We start from the raw sequence: 15,308 nt of genomic DNA on the forward strand, positions 1-15,308 counted from the left end.
AGAAAGATGGTTAAGTGTAGCTTACAGATGGCTTTCTATTTTCTCAAGTTTGATGGACTCATTCAGAGGTAGCTTTGAAGGACAATAAGAAGTAAAACTCCCAGAAAAAAGAACTTTTGAGTTATCTACTTTTCCTGGAAGGGAAGATGGCCAGAGGAATGGATCCATCTTGATTCATGGGCTATGGCTAATGGTTTGGCTAACTGGTCAGAAATTTGGAAGGGACAACATTGGAGGCATAGTGTCAAGGAAATTTGTGTGGGGGGTGGGGAGATGTTGGAATGGGCCTCTTAGAATGGGTGCACAGTGTGTGATAATGTTGTGCCTCATGTAGATAGTCACAAAAAGAGATCTTCTGGGGAGGAGGCTTTCAAAAATGTGACAGAGAATCTGACCACAGATATCAATCAGTTCTACCACCCCACCCGGCTCTCAGACAAAGGGACTATATTGGCACTGACACAGATCATACATGAGCTCAACAGCAGAGAGTCCTCCGTACCAAACTGACCTGGCTACACTACTGCTTCCCCAACTTCCAGCAATAAAAACCAGACCTGGGCACCTGTTAGGGCACCTACTTCACCAGAATAGCCAGGTACCCAGAGGCAAGTTGTTTACACTGGTCCCCTTTTGTCTTGAAGAGGGCAATGACTTGTCCTCAGGTCATAAAAGCCCACTCTGGATTTGAATTTGCCTTCCATGGGTGCCATGTTCCTTCCAAAAAGATCATCAGTGAACTTAATGAATACTTTACTTCATCACTGAGGTATTCCACACCACACTGATCTCATCAAGGAATTCATTTTAGAGTGAAAGAACTAAGGAAACCAGACGGAAATTATGGGATTCACTGGTCTTATAGAAGGTTAGAATGTTTAAGAAAGACTCTAACAACATTGGCTAGAGAAAGCCCCTTGCAAGTTTGGGGTGCTGTCCCATTGGTTGAGTCTATGCTTTAATCTAGAAACCAGTATATGGGGCTGGGTATCCTACAGGCAGAATACTTGGGTCTGGGCAACTAAGTGGGTAGAAGTGGAATGGCATCTCCTGCTACAACAACTAACCACGCAGTTGCAAATGATTTTATTTCCTATGTGTGTTGGTTATTCTGTGTTGATTCTTGAAGATCCACTCTCACATTTCCTGCCCTGCTATATAGCCCTACAGACTGTCTCTTTTGGCCTTCCACATTGGCTAGTCTCTCAATCAGCCAAGGGAACAGCACAAGCAGGTAAGCAGAAGCCAGAAGAGAGAGGCAGCAGGGCATTTCTTCCCCATTATGTCTGCCAGAGGCTACTTTTCCCCATAATATAACTGCTTTCCAGTGACCCCCATCTCAGCTCCACGATCACTGAGCTGAAGTACACTGTTTCCCCCCTTTACCCCTTCAAACCAAGGGGTGGCATCTGCTTTCTACTCTGTGTTAGTCTCTGTGCACCTCAACATCCTGCATTAGGCCCCAACCCTGCCCTCCCCTCTGTAAGTGGTCCCCCACCAAAGTCTCTCCTTTTAAATCAAGTGAGTTGAATTCAATTTCCCAGTGGGATCCAGACTGGCATATTATTCCTGTAACTCATCTCTGCAGGCTTTGAGGGCAAACACCCAAGAAAGAAGACAAAAGAAGGGTGCCACTGTTTTGAAAACTGAGTCTGCCACCTGTCCATGTCAATGTTGTCATGCCACTTGGTGAACAGGCATAAAGAGGGTTAGCAGTAGGCTGCAGTGACAGGTGCTGGTATATAAATAACAGGCCTGGGAGCAATGCCGCCTACATGACAGGGAGGGCAAGACCTGGTTAAGTCAGGCCCTGTATGACAAAAAAGTTAATGGAAGACTTTGTTTGACAACCCCATTCAGGCAGGACCACAGGGACTCAGATTCCTTAGAAATCACAGTTTGGGGCACCTCGCTGGATCAAGAACTCTGTCCAGTGCAGTGCTGCTAAAGAGAAAGGCCACATGAGTAAGTGTGTTAGGGGAAGGATGTCGGAGACACCAGCCAAAGCTCTGGGAACAGGATGATGCTGGTTTGAACTGACTGACCTCTAGATTTTTTGTTCTATAGAAGATGGTTCTTCTTATCCTTTAAGCTACCTGGAACTCAGAATGTTACTGATGATCAAACTCATCTCAACTAATACATGTGTGCTCTGCTAAACGAGCAAATTTATGCATATCACACTTGGCACAGTGCTTGGCAGTGTGCCCCCTCCTCCCTCCCAAGCTTCCATGGGGACCCTAACAGAAGCTGGGCTGTGGTCACTGCTGTTACTTCTGCTGTGGGAGGAGTCAGCGGGGGCTGCGGTGCAAAGAGGGGCTTCCCAGAAGTGACACCCTGGGGTGAACTGAGTCGAGGTCTTGTGAAAGGCTCTTGCTGTTGGGCAGACATCTGATAAGGCCAAGGCAGTTGTGAAGTAAGAACCAAACCAACCTGAAGTGTGGGGCAAGTGAGCACACTCACGCATGTGCCCTGAGATAGGGGGCGTGGATCGTGGGAGCTGAGCATGTAAGGGGGAAGAGTAGCCACTTATAATTATGTTTTTCCTTCTTCCCCCATTGTAGGGGTTGCCCCATGCACAGAAAATCAGACGGAAAGCCAGGTGAAAGATAAATGACTTGATACCATATTTGGGCTTCCTCTTGCCTTTGGGGCAGATAGAAAATAATGTGTTGCTATGAACAAAGGACTTGACTTCAGATGCCTTGATCAATTTATCTTTAAGGCAGATAAACAGCCCCGACTAGAGGCAGGCGGTGTCTCACTGAGCTGCTTTTTTACCTGGCTTGTGCACCTATGCCCCAGCTGCTGTGAATGTCAGCCACTAATGGTTCACAGCTGTTCCCTTCTCTGGCAAATCATCCCCAACGAAGGGAACACCTCACCTAGAAAAGCCTGGAGGTTTCTGCCCTCCAGGGGCAGGCTCCAGGGGCAGCCCACAGCCAGAGGTGACTGATATGGGTGCACAAAGGCCAAAGGCCTTACCTCTAGGTGAAGCATCTCATGCTTCCAAGGTCCACTGAGACAAGACTTCCACTGAACCCTCATGTTTTCCCAGCCTCCCTCCCAATCCTGTTTCCTCTGCCCCCTTACTTTTGCCTCAGTAAACCATAGTCTAAGGCTTTGGGGCTGTCAGAAGAGGATGACTCTGCAGAACAGAACTTGTGCATGGAATGAGGCTGGCTCCTTGCTGCTCTGACCTCTTGCCCGTGTTTCCACCTGGTCAGTTCTGCGGGTGTTTGGGAAGGCTGGTAACCTGGCCCTGTAACCAGGCCTAAGGCCCAGAAGAAGTCCCATGAAAACCCACCCACTGCCAGGTTCGCTCAGCCCACATTGCTTGCAAGTCTGGAGAAGCTGGGCAAGCTCATTAGGTCCATCTGTGACACCTTCCAGCACCTTGAAGTGGGTATTTTTAACTACATAGCACCTACTGTATCCCTGGGTGTCTTAGGGAGGTCTATGAGTCACCTGCAGAATTGGCAAGATGTGCCAAAGGGCATCCTTGTTATATTTAGCTGGAACTTTTTTTTTTTTTTTTATATTTAAGGTGGGAAGGAAAAAATTAAGTTTCATGGTTACAGCTTATGCTATGCAACACACAGCCAAAAACCCAGGAGCAGGAGTGCCCTGGCTGAGGTGGCTCCTGTTCTCCATGTGGCACCATTGGGGCAACCAGCAGACCCCAGAGTGGGTAGAGGACCAGGACTGAGTATCTCTCTCAGTGCTGTTCTTCAGGGGCCATGGTGGGCTCTCCCAGTGCAGGGGATGTGTCCAGGGGATAGGTAACTGCAGTGTCCTGGGACTAAAGGAGAGCAGAAAGCATTAGCATTTGGGGTCTGAAGACCATCATCCAGGTTTTAGCTTTGACCTCTACTAACCATATTTCTTGGCGCCTGTTATTCTCCCTCTTCCCAGTTGCTTTTCCTTTCCTGTAAAGTAAGAATAATAGCCCATTCACAAGGTCTCTGGGGAGGGGAATATGTGAAAGGACTTAACAAACTGTAAAGTGCCAAGCAGAACACCAGTTGTTAAGGGAGACCAAAAGAGGAAGCTCGGAGGTTCCAGGATTTCCTTTCCCACCTAGGCAGGGCTGGTTGACCAGCTGGCCAGGCAAACTCCCTCAAGCCCTAAAAGAAGAAGAATCCCTGGGGGAAAAAACTTTTGTCGAGGCAAGTTGTTCTCACGAGTTCCTCTGTGAAGGGTATTTTTAGGGGTGTTTAATTGATGCTGCTTGTTTCAGTGTGGGCAGCGACATGCTCAGACAGGATGGGTTGGAGTCAATCTATGCTTTGGTGGTGGAAAAACTTAATTCCCGGGCTTGCTCCACAGTTGATATCCTCCTCATGACCACACAGTCTTAGACCCACTGCCTGCCAACAAACCGTGGACACCAACCCTTGTCTGCAGCAGAGGAGCCCTGGACTTCTTTTCTCCAAAATGGCTGTCCGAGGAGAGATTTTTTTTTTTTTCTGTCTTGCATACAGTCAATAAATGAGAATGTGTTTGCATTCCTCAAGTCCTGTGAACCACATCAGGGAGAGAGACTTAAGGAAATCCTTTCTTTTAGTTAGTTCTCAAAGAAAAGACCTATGTTTCATTAGGAGGCAATTGTTTAGCCTTTTCTGGGGACCTGGCCTTGTGCTAGGAATGTGGGCGAGGTCTCAATCGATGGCAGCACTCTGGTTCCTGGTCATAAACCACTAGCAGAGAGAAGTGGATTGCAGTGAAAGGGGCACTGGCCAAGTTACCTAACCTGGGACTGGTTTCCTCATCTTGAAAGTGGGGGTTCCAAAGATTGTTATGGAGATGAAATGAGAAAATAGATAGAGACATAACACATTACCAGGCACAGAGAACAGTGTATTACAATGCAATTGGGAAATAGTGGAGCTGAAAAAGACCCTGAAATGGGGTAACTGGTTTCCCCAAATATCCCTCCCACCACCAATAACCACGCCTCTCAGTACTCATCCCCTCAGATCATAAGAAGCCTTGAAGCATCCATGACCGAGTCTCTTGGAAAGTTTATTTTGGGGATACGCACCCTTAGAACCCAGCTCCCATACCGTGAGAAGCCCCCCAAGTCACATGGAGAAGACATGTTGGGCATGCGGACTGATGGCCATGGCTGACTTCCCAGCCAGCAGCCAGAAGCAATTATGAGCCATGGGAGTGAGCCCTCTTGATGACCCCAGTCATCATCTGACAGAAACTATATGACAGACCCCAAGTAGGAAGTGCTCAGCTGAACCCAATTCAACCCACAGACTCGGGAATGATCAGAAATTGTTGTTTTAGCTACCAGATTTCACAGTGCTTGGTGATATGGGTACCCTTGTGGCCCACCAGCTCTGGCCAGATGGGCAGAGGTAGAGTGGACACGTGAATCCACAGTGCTCAGCCCATAGGTGAAGAGCTGGGAGCAGGTTTTAGAGAAGCGGGAGAAGTAGGGTATCACCTCTAAGAGTCCACCACACACTGAAAATTGCTTGTCTATAAGCATCTTGTGGGCTGGTATCTTCTACCACTAATTAGAAAGGTGATCTAGATACTCTAATCAGCAAGCATTTTGATGGAAACATTGAAGTTTTGCTGAAAATAGAGCCTGTTATGTCAGGCAGCAGCACTAGGACCCTTTCATCTGGGCAGAACAAGGAAACAAGCCAGTTACTGGCTCAGTGCTTGGCATATACGAAGTCATTACCATGTGAGGTGAGCATTATTACCCCATTTCATATATGGTGAAAGAAAGTCTCAGAACAAACCACCCTTCTACTCAGTGCTTTTTTGCTAAGAATGAGACCACAAGGTACATGAGCAACCAATCCCCAGGCCTTGTTAAATAACAAACAGCAATAACCAAAAAAAAAAACCCCAAACCTGAACCTGCTCCAATGATTAAATGATACTTGACAGCATCCAGACTGGGACTGGTTTCCTCATCTTGAAAGTGGGGGTTCCAAAGATTGTTATGGAGATGAAGTGAGAAAATAGATAGAGACATAACACATTACCTAATCACATCCCCTAATACTTGAGAAGAAGAGAACCATGGATGGGAAGACATTGAGGGCAGGATGTTCCTCGTATCTGCCTCTTTGATGGAAGATTCTAGATTGTTGAGTTAACCTTGAGCTACCAAGTGGTCCACAGGAAAATCTGGAGTGAATAAGCACACAGTGCATCCCAATAACAAATTAATTTATTCTCTGGATGCTGAGGAGGGCCAGCTGGGAGCAGGTAAGTGGGGTTTGGCTTAACTGGCATGGGCTGCTCCGGCTGGTGGCATTAAGCCAGGAGAACCAGCTTCCCCCACATCTGAGGCCCCCTGCTCTCCAGAGAAGAGTACCTTGGCCTTCCCATTTGCTATACTCAAAGAGTGGGCATCTTGTTCAGCCGTAACACTGCCACTTAGCGACAGTATAGCCGTGCATGAGTTCCCTTATGTCTCCGTGCCTCAGTTTCCCTATTCATAAAGAGTCATTAGTGCCTATCCCAAACAGTGGTTGTAAGAAGTAAATAAAATATAAGTGAAATGTTGAACACAGTGCCTACTTGTAGTAGACACTCAGTGAAGATTTACTATTGTCCATAACCCAAAACCCACCCCCCGTATCATATGAATAAAAAGGGAGGAGAGGTGATTGCCACTATAGGAAAGGGTCAGTGAACGACACTGCAGTGCCTCAGAGAATTAGGCCACCATTTGAAAAAAAAATAAAAAGAAGTGATGAAAGCTATTAGTAACCAAGAAGAATGCTTAGAAGGAAAGAACCAGGACCCACACTTGTATGTTAAATTGTACCTAGGACAACATAGTAAAAGGAAATACACTTCAGTGGTACTAGTGGTGGGATTAGAAAAGTGGGACATGAATTATTAAAACACTTCTCTGTAATAGGATCATCATTTTTATTAAAAAAATTGAATCTCCCCAGGCCTCACCAAACTAGAGAACAAAGTCGATGGCCACAGTAGCAGTAAAACTATTCCATTGGCCTTGACTTCTAACAGATTGGTAGATTGATAGAAGCTGCTCACAGAGTCACACTGTGGCTTATTTTGAAGCACCACTGAAGATCAAGGGCACAAAAGGCTGAAATCAATTAATAATGTCTGACCTGGGAGCAGAAGCAGAAGCAGAAATAGTGGTAGGGGAGCTTTATTCGTCATCCTAGACCTGGAGACTCCAAATTGCCCAAGACTTTGTTTAACTGAGATATAATTTGCACAGAGCAGAGGGCAATGATCTTAAATAATAGATTTTGGTAGCCATCTACACTCTTGGAACCACCACCTGAAACGAAATATAAAATATTTTTGTCATCCTGGAAGTCTCCCTCATGTCCTCCCAGTCACCTTCTCCATCCCTAACCACGTTCTGATTTCCACCACCATAGTTTTCAACTGTTCTTGAATTACCTAGAAATGACTGTGTTCTTTTACTTCGCACAATGCCTGTGAGATTCAGTCTCCTTCTTGAATATGCCATTAGTTCTTTCTTTGAAATTGCCAAACGTGTTTCATTATATGGAAAATTTATTTATCTAGTCTCAAGTTGACGGACATTTGTGTTGTTTTAAGTTTGGGGCTTTATACATAAAATCAGTTATGAACATTCATATACAAATCGTTTTATGTACATGTGTTTATTTTTCTCTGCTTAAGTGTTTAAAAATGGAACTACTGGATCATAGGGTGGTCATTTATGTGCTCAACTTTATGAGAACCTGTCAAACCATTTTCCAAAGTGGTTTTACCATTTTGCCTTCCCTCCAGCAGGTGGTGCCATTCTGAGATTAGCCATCCAGTGACATGAAATGGTTTTTCATTGTGGTTTCAACTTTTATTTCCCTGATGACTAAAAAATCTGAGACCTGTTTTATATGCTTAATGCCACTTATTTGGCTTCATTTGTTAGGTGTTCCTATGTGTTATTTATCAAGTATTAAAATGGTTTCATCCTTAAAAGGAAGTGTATGGGAAGCTCCTCTGTGGGGTAGGATGTGGCTTCTGTATCAAGGATAGCTCACTGTTACCAGGTTGCTATGGAATTCAGAAATTTCCCATGCCCATCTGGATTTCTCATCTCTAGAAACCAGGTGTTTTTTTCCTCCTGCTTTTCTGGCCCTCTGAGCTCTCTGTCTTGGGACCTTGCTCTCACTCTGCCTTGAGAGGCTGCCATCTTGAATTCTGCTTGTCATCCTGCCACATGGCCCTGGGTGCCCTGTTGTTTGGTACCATCTCTCAGGTCCAGCTGTGGCTGGTCCAGCCCTGCCTCATCCCCAGCTCCCCCTGCATCAGATCCGGGCATCTGGAAGTGTCCAGTCTGGGAAATCTGGGGTTTCAATAGTATTGATTAAACACCCATGAATAGCAACTGCAAAAGAGACAGGGTGATCCAGTTGTCTGGCTGTCAGGCTTGTTCTATCCCTGATTTAAGTACTTTGTGGGTACTTTTTTCCCACGTGGAGAAAAAGAAAAAGAAAATAATTTGTCACTACTCTCTGTGGGAAAGAAGAATGTCAGCAACCCAAGGAGACAGAATTGACACCCTCTCTTCTTCTCACAAAAGCTTATTGTCTCCAGATCCTACTGCCACTTTTCCCAGCACCCTCCCTGTGCATTATTTCATAATTACAATCAATATTTTAGCTGTAAAGGAGTCTTAATCATGGGAATAGAACATGCATGTCTCTGGCTGCACTTACCAAGACAAATTAATGGCATAATCTCCTGCTGGGTGGTTCATGGACGAATGAATAAAAATAAAGTTAATTATCAGGGCTCTTTCCGCCATGGTCCCAGTTGCCTGGCATGTCCAGGCTGGAAAGACAGTGGACACAGCTGGCAGAGTACCAAGCACCAAAGCTGTGGGGGGTTGCCACACACCTGCTTGATGATCTGTTTCCAGAATGCATGAGGACATTGGGTTGGCGGCATGACTGCACTTACTTAGACTCAGCTTCGTCAAGAACAGACCGTGACTTGGCCTGGTTCTTATTCTCCTCCACCTTGTTTTCACCTCTGTAAAATGAGACTAACAAAGTCTGTCTTGTCTATTAATACACTCAGCAAATAAATATTGAGTCCTGTGCCAGCTGCTGGGGATAGCCCTTGAACAGACAGAGGCCATCTCTAGCTTCACAGGGCAAACAACCTGGTTGAGGAGTTGGACATTAGGATCAGGAAGTTACACGTGGTATGTTTTATGATGGGGAAATACATAGAATGATGGGAATCCAGAGGAAGAGCACTTAAACAGGTGTAGAAGGAGGGTCCTCCCCCACATCTAACCAGCCCTCAAAAGAAAGTGAAGGAATTGATCAGCCAAGGAGATATGAGAAGAGCATTCTGGGAAGTATGTGTGTGTAGGAAGGACCTTGGCAAGAGAAATGTAGAGTGTGTTAAGGGAAGCTAAGACTTTCAACTGGCTGGGCCTAGAAGGCATAGTGGGCAGAGCAAAAGGGGTGTTAGAGAGTACTGAGACTTTGAGATCACATGGAACAGAGACAACTTGCCCTTACTGTGTCCTGTTCAAATTCTTGACCCAAAGAATCCATGAGAATAATAACAAATGGTTCTTGTGTGTCCCTAAGTTTTGGAGCAATGTATTATGAACAAATGGGAGCAAAGTATATAAGTTATTTTAATGAAGTTCAGAAAAAAAAATATTTGTTAAGATTTTATTTATTTATTTATTTGAGAGAGAGAGAGAGAGAGTTAGGGATAGAGAGCACAAGCAGGAGGAGATGGAGAAGCAGACTCCCCACTGAGCAGGAAGCCTTGATCCCAGGACCCCTGGGGTCATGACCTGAGCCAAAGGCAGATGCTCAACTGACAGAGACACCCAGATGCCCCCTGGGAAAAGAGTTATTTTAATGAAGTTCAGGAAGTTAAACAGAGCAAAGAAATTGCAATGCCTACAAAGCATTCATCCCGCCTGCCCTGTGTCCCAAACATTCATAGTAGTGTCCCAAAGGGCTTCACTTCAGCTTGGTACAGATACGAGTTTTAATTTTAATACATGTGTCTTTCACTGGTACCAAGGAATCCTATTCAGACCTTAACAACGCATTAAAGTCTTCTGCTCTCAACTCTCTAGTACCCTAAAACTCCTAAAACGTTCTCACTCTTCTGCTCCAACAGCTCTCTCCTCCAGGCTGTCTTTTCCCACCATCTTGGTCTCTTGAACTCTTCTCTACAAATGCATTTCCACCCAATATGCTCCTTTTACCTTGCAGAGTCCCGTTGTACTAAGAAGCTTTAGGAATTCTTAGGCCATGGTTGCCTTTCTTTTGATAGTCAGCCCATATATTTTTGGTCTTGATCTTTAAAGCTGGAGAAGTGGAAAACGTGACCTAAGAAGAAAGAAAATATGAACAGACCTATATCTATAAGATTATTGAATTTATACTTAAGGGGAGAAAAGGGGGTTTACTAGAAGAAAACTGTAGGCTTACTGGTGAAGTCCAGCAAATATTTGAGGAAGGAATAATATGAATTTTACATAAACTCTTTCAAGAAATAGAGGAGGAGACTGAGGCACCTGGGTGGCTCAGTGGGTTAAGCCTCTGCCTTTGGCTCAGGTCATGATCCCAGGGTCCTGGGACTGAGCCCTGCATGGGACTCTCTGTTCAACAGGGAGCCTGCTTCCCCGTCTCTCTCTCTGCCTGCCTCTTTGCCTACTCTGATCTCTGTCTGTCAAATAAATAAAATCTTAGAAAGAAAGAAAGAAAGAAATAGAGGACGAGAGATTCCATTTCATGAGGCTAGCATAGCTCTAATATTAAAAGCTGACAAAGACATTACAAAAGAAATACAGACCAGTATCACTCATGAGCCTGGACACAAAAATCCTTAACAAAATATTACTAAGTCAAATCCAACAAAGTATAGAAGGAAAATATATCATGGCCAAGTGGAGTTTATCCCAAGAATGCAAGATTTATTTCACATTCAAAAAGTGGTTGATGTATATATTAGTTATCTATTGCTACATAAAGAAATCATCCCCCAAATTCAGCATCCTAAAGCAATGAACATTTATTCTCTCACTGTGTCTGTGGGTAAGGAACCCAGGTGCTTTTTTAATGGGGTTCTCTGTGATGGGTTCTCTGGCAGTGTCTGTCATGAGGTTATAGTCAAAGGGTCAGCCATGGTGGTGGTCTCATCTGAAGATCTAACTGAGAAAGGATTTTTTTCCCAAGTCACCCATGTGATTACTAGTAAGAGTCAATTTCAAATGGGCTGTTGGAATGAAGCCCTCAGATCTTCTCCAACTAATGGTCAAAGCTCTCTCCATTCCATGCCATGTGGACACCTCCACGGTTAGCTCACAACATGACAGCTGGCTTTCCTCGGAACAGATAATTGAGGGAAGTCACCCAAGATGGAAGCCCCAGTGTTTTTATAACCTAGTCTCAGAAGTCCTGTGCCCCCAACCTCACCTGCATTATTTTCATTATAAAACAAATCACTAAGTCCAGGTCATTCTTAGGAGAGGGAATTATACAAAGGCCTGAACACCTTTCACGGTATTGAGGAGAGGGTTTCTGGGGACCATCTTAGAGGCTGTGAACCATATTGTAATTCACCCCCATTAACAGGATAAAAGAATTACGTCTCATTAATGAAGAAAAACTATTTGACAGAATTCAACACCCATTCATAAGAAAAACTTTCAGCAAATAACAGCAGGCAACTTTCTCAACCTGATAAAGGGCATCTATGAAAAACCTAAAGTTTACGTGGTACTTAGTGATAAAAAATAAATACTTTTTTCCCTGAGAGCAGAAACAAGGCAAGAATATGAACTCTGACCACTTCTACTCACCACTGTTTAAGAAATCACAGCAATTTCAATAAAGCAAGAAAAATCAAAAGGCATAAACACTTGGCCAGGAAGAAGTAAAGCCATCTCTGTTTGTAAACAATATGATTGTGTATATAGAAAATCCCAAGGAATCTTTGAAGAATTACGAAAATTAATCAATGAGTTTAGCAAAGCCACAGAATGCAAGGTCAATATATAAGAATCAACATTCTTGGTATATAATGTCACAAATAATTGGAAAATAAATAATTTTTAGGATACCATTTGTAGTATCAAAAAACAAAATATTTAGGAATAAATTTAATGAAAAATGCCCAAGACCTCTGCTAAAAAAAACTACAAAAAACTTTATAGCAAATCAAAGACTAATAGAATAAAGGAGCAAAGTAATCACATGATCATTTCAATAAAGGCAGAAAAAATCATTAACAAATTTCAACTCCTATTTATGGTGAAAAACTTATTTTAGAGAATTGGAGTAAAAGGGAACCCTCTTAAATATAGCTGCCAAAAACATACGGTAAACATTCAGTCATGTACTGCTGGACAACAAACCACCCCAAAACATCTTGACTTATAACCACAACAATGTAAAATTTTCATGATTCTGTGAATAGTGACAGTGTTCAAAGCTGATCTGTTGTTCTTCTGCTCCATGGGGTACTAGCAGGGGTCACTCACTCACCTGCATCCAGAAGGAGCAGGAAGCTCCTAGAAGAGTATGGTACCTCAGGCTCCTCGGCATGTCCTGTCCTTCTCCATGTGGCTTCTCATCCAGTAATCTATCCTGAACTTCTTTACACTGCCTCCTAAAGACTGGGCCTGAGACTGAGTCAGTGTCACTTCTAGCTTATTCCATTGATCAAAGCAAGTCCCAAACCAGCGTCTCCACAGCATCAAGGGGAGGAGAAAATAAACCCAGCACTTGATGGAAAGAATGGCCTGTATGTACAGGGAGGGCAGTTGTGACATTCTGATTTACAATAAGAAATATACATTTGGGGGCGCCTGGGTGGCTCAGTGGGTTAAAGCCTCTGCCTTCAGCTCAGGGTCCTGGGATAGAGCCCCACCTCGGGCTCTCTGCTCAGCGGGAAGCCTGTTTCCTCCTCACTCTCTCTCTGCCTGCCTCTCTGCCTACTTGTGATCTCTATCTGTCAAATAAATAAATAAAATCTTAAAGAAAGAAAGAAAGATACATTCGGTCTCTGTCTTTGTTTCTGGCCCAGCAACCAAAAAATCTTGGAATTTCCCAAGTGCTGACAGCTATAAAGATGTCTTTTGTTATGTTAACAAGGTGACTTTAGCACCACACCTAAGGATGGGGACGCTGGTTGCCATGAGAACCAACCATGTGATTAGAAGGTTGGAACTTTCAGTCCCAAGCAGGGCTAGAGACTGAATCAATGACCAATGGCCAATGATTTCATTAATCATCCCTATGCAGTGAAGCCTCCCTAAAAGCCCCAAAGGACAGGGTTCAAAGAGCTTCCAGGCTGCTGAACCAGAACACTTCCGTTTGCCACCCTGTGGGACCCCAAACTCTACAAGGACAGAAACTCCTTTGTTTAAGACCTCACCTGATACCGGGTGCCTGGGTGGCTCAGTGAGTTAAATAAAGCCTCTGTCTTCAGCTCGGGTCATGATCTCAGGGTCCTGGGATGGAGCCCCACATTGGGCTCTCTGCTCAGCAGGGAGCCTGCTTTCCCCCCACCCCCTGCCCCCCCCCACCTGCCTCTCTGCCTACTTGTGATATCTGTCCATCAAATAAATAAAATCTTTAAAAAAAAAAAAGATATGGAGAGATTTTTCTGCCCCCTCGGGGGGTAGCCTTTCAGAACCATAAAAAAAAAAAAAAAAAAAAAAAAAAGACCTCACCCGATGGATCTCATCTGGCTGTTGATTTGTATCCTTTAATATCCTTTATAATAAACCAGTAATTCAGCGAGCAGATGGGTCTCCTGAGCTCTGTGAGCTGCCCTAGCAGATTCATCCAAGTCGAGGAAGGGTCATGAGAAACATGAGGGCTTCCCATTGACACCTGCAGGGGAGGTGGTCTTGTAGGACCAAATCCTCACCCTTGCAATGCTGCCTCCGGGTAGAACAGTGTCAGACCTGAGTCAAACTGTAGGATACCTAGCCAGTACCCAGGGACTTGCTTGTTGGTGTAGGGAATTCCGCTCCCCCCTTCCCCAAGCATTCACACATTGAAATAGTGGGAATTCATGATGTCCATCTTGGAAAGCTATCTGCCCCAAATGATGGATGAAAACATGAATGAGTAGATGAATAAATAAGCCAATTGCCATTCTGATTAAAGAAACAAAGGAACAAAACCCCACACTCCTGTTTCCTTTAAGCAGAGCATAACCTGGGACAGGTTTTTTGTGTATTCCCTGGTCTGTATCAACTCCAGTATGACATTAGCTTAATATAAAATGGCCGACAACCTCTACCATCTTCCTTTAGTGTCCTCTTGGTTCCCGCGGCCCCCTCCTGCCCTCTGTCCCCATTTCGTTTCTTATTACCTTCTTCTCCAAAGTTCAAATCTGAGGCTAGACTCTCCCATTTGTTTCCACTATGACTACCTTAGGGGACCTAAAGGAATGAACCTCTAGCAGTAAGAAGTCACCAGTCTGGGGTAATTGTTTTTAAGAACTGGGCCCTTCCCATAGAGCCCTAAAATTTCATCCCACGGACAGCCCCATATCCGCCATATGAAAGGCATGTTCTGGGTCAAACGCAATTACTATGTAGAGTGCTAGCCTCAAGCTTCAATTTTTATTCTTCAGTTGGACTTGAATCCCTTGACCATTCTTTTGTAGCTCCAGAGTTAAAATATTGTCAAGGTTTTATACTATCCGATAAATCAAAAGCCCCTTTCCGACCAACAAGCCAGGAGCACACAGTATAAACACACTCAGAGGAGGAGAGTCTGCGATAGCCAAGGGTCCCTTCTTTTCTTTCTTATATAAAAGGACAGAGCCTGGTCCAAGAATCCAGTGACTCAGAGCCATGGTTCAACCCGATGCGGGGGTTTCTGTCCACATACAGGGTTTTTCTTCCTTAAAAGGCGACATATAAAAGGGAAGAAACTAGCCATGTTTCCTGGAATTTGGAGCCCAGACAATGCGTCAATGTTTTTTATCCTGGGCATTCTGGAGAAAGATACAATGAGCGGACCCAGTGCTGGATGAAGGGAAGAGATGCCGTGGGAGTCCGTCTGCTCACAGCATCTTGGCAGATCCTAGAGACTGGCCACACCAATGTTCCTATATTTCACCAGAGAGAAAGTGCTTGTGCCTCCGTGCCCCGAGCTTTAATAACGTCCTCATTGCTTTCCCTTCTAGAAGAGAGAAATAATACATCCTTTTAGAGCTAGAAGAGATGCTGAAGATCACAGTCCCTTATTAACAAGTGAGTTAATAGAAGCCCAGAGAAGCACAGTGACTCACCTGAGGTCACATAGCTAATT

This window comes from Mustela nivalis, assembly GCF_964662115.1.
Source record: "Mustela nivalis genome assembly, chromosome: 1".
Taxonomy (NCBI): domain Eukaryota; kingdom Metazoa; phylum Chordata; class Mammalia; order Carnivora; family Mustelidae; genus Mustela; species Mustela nivalis.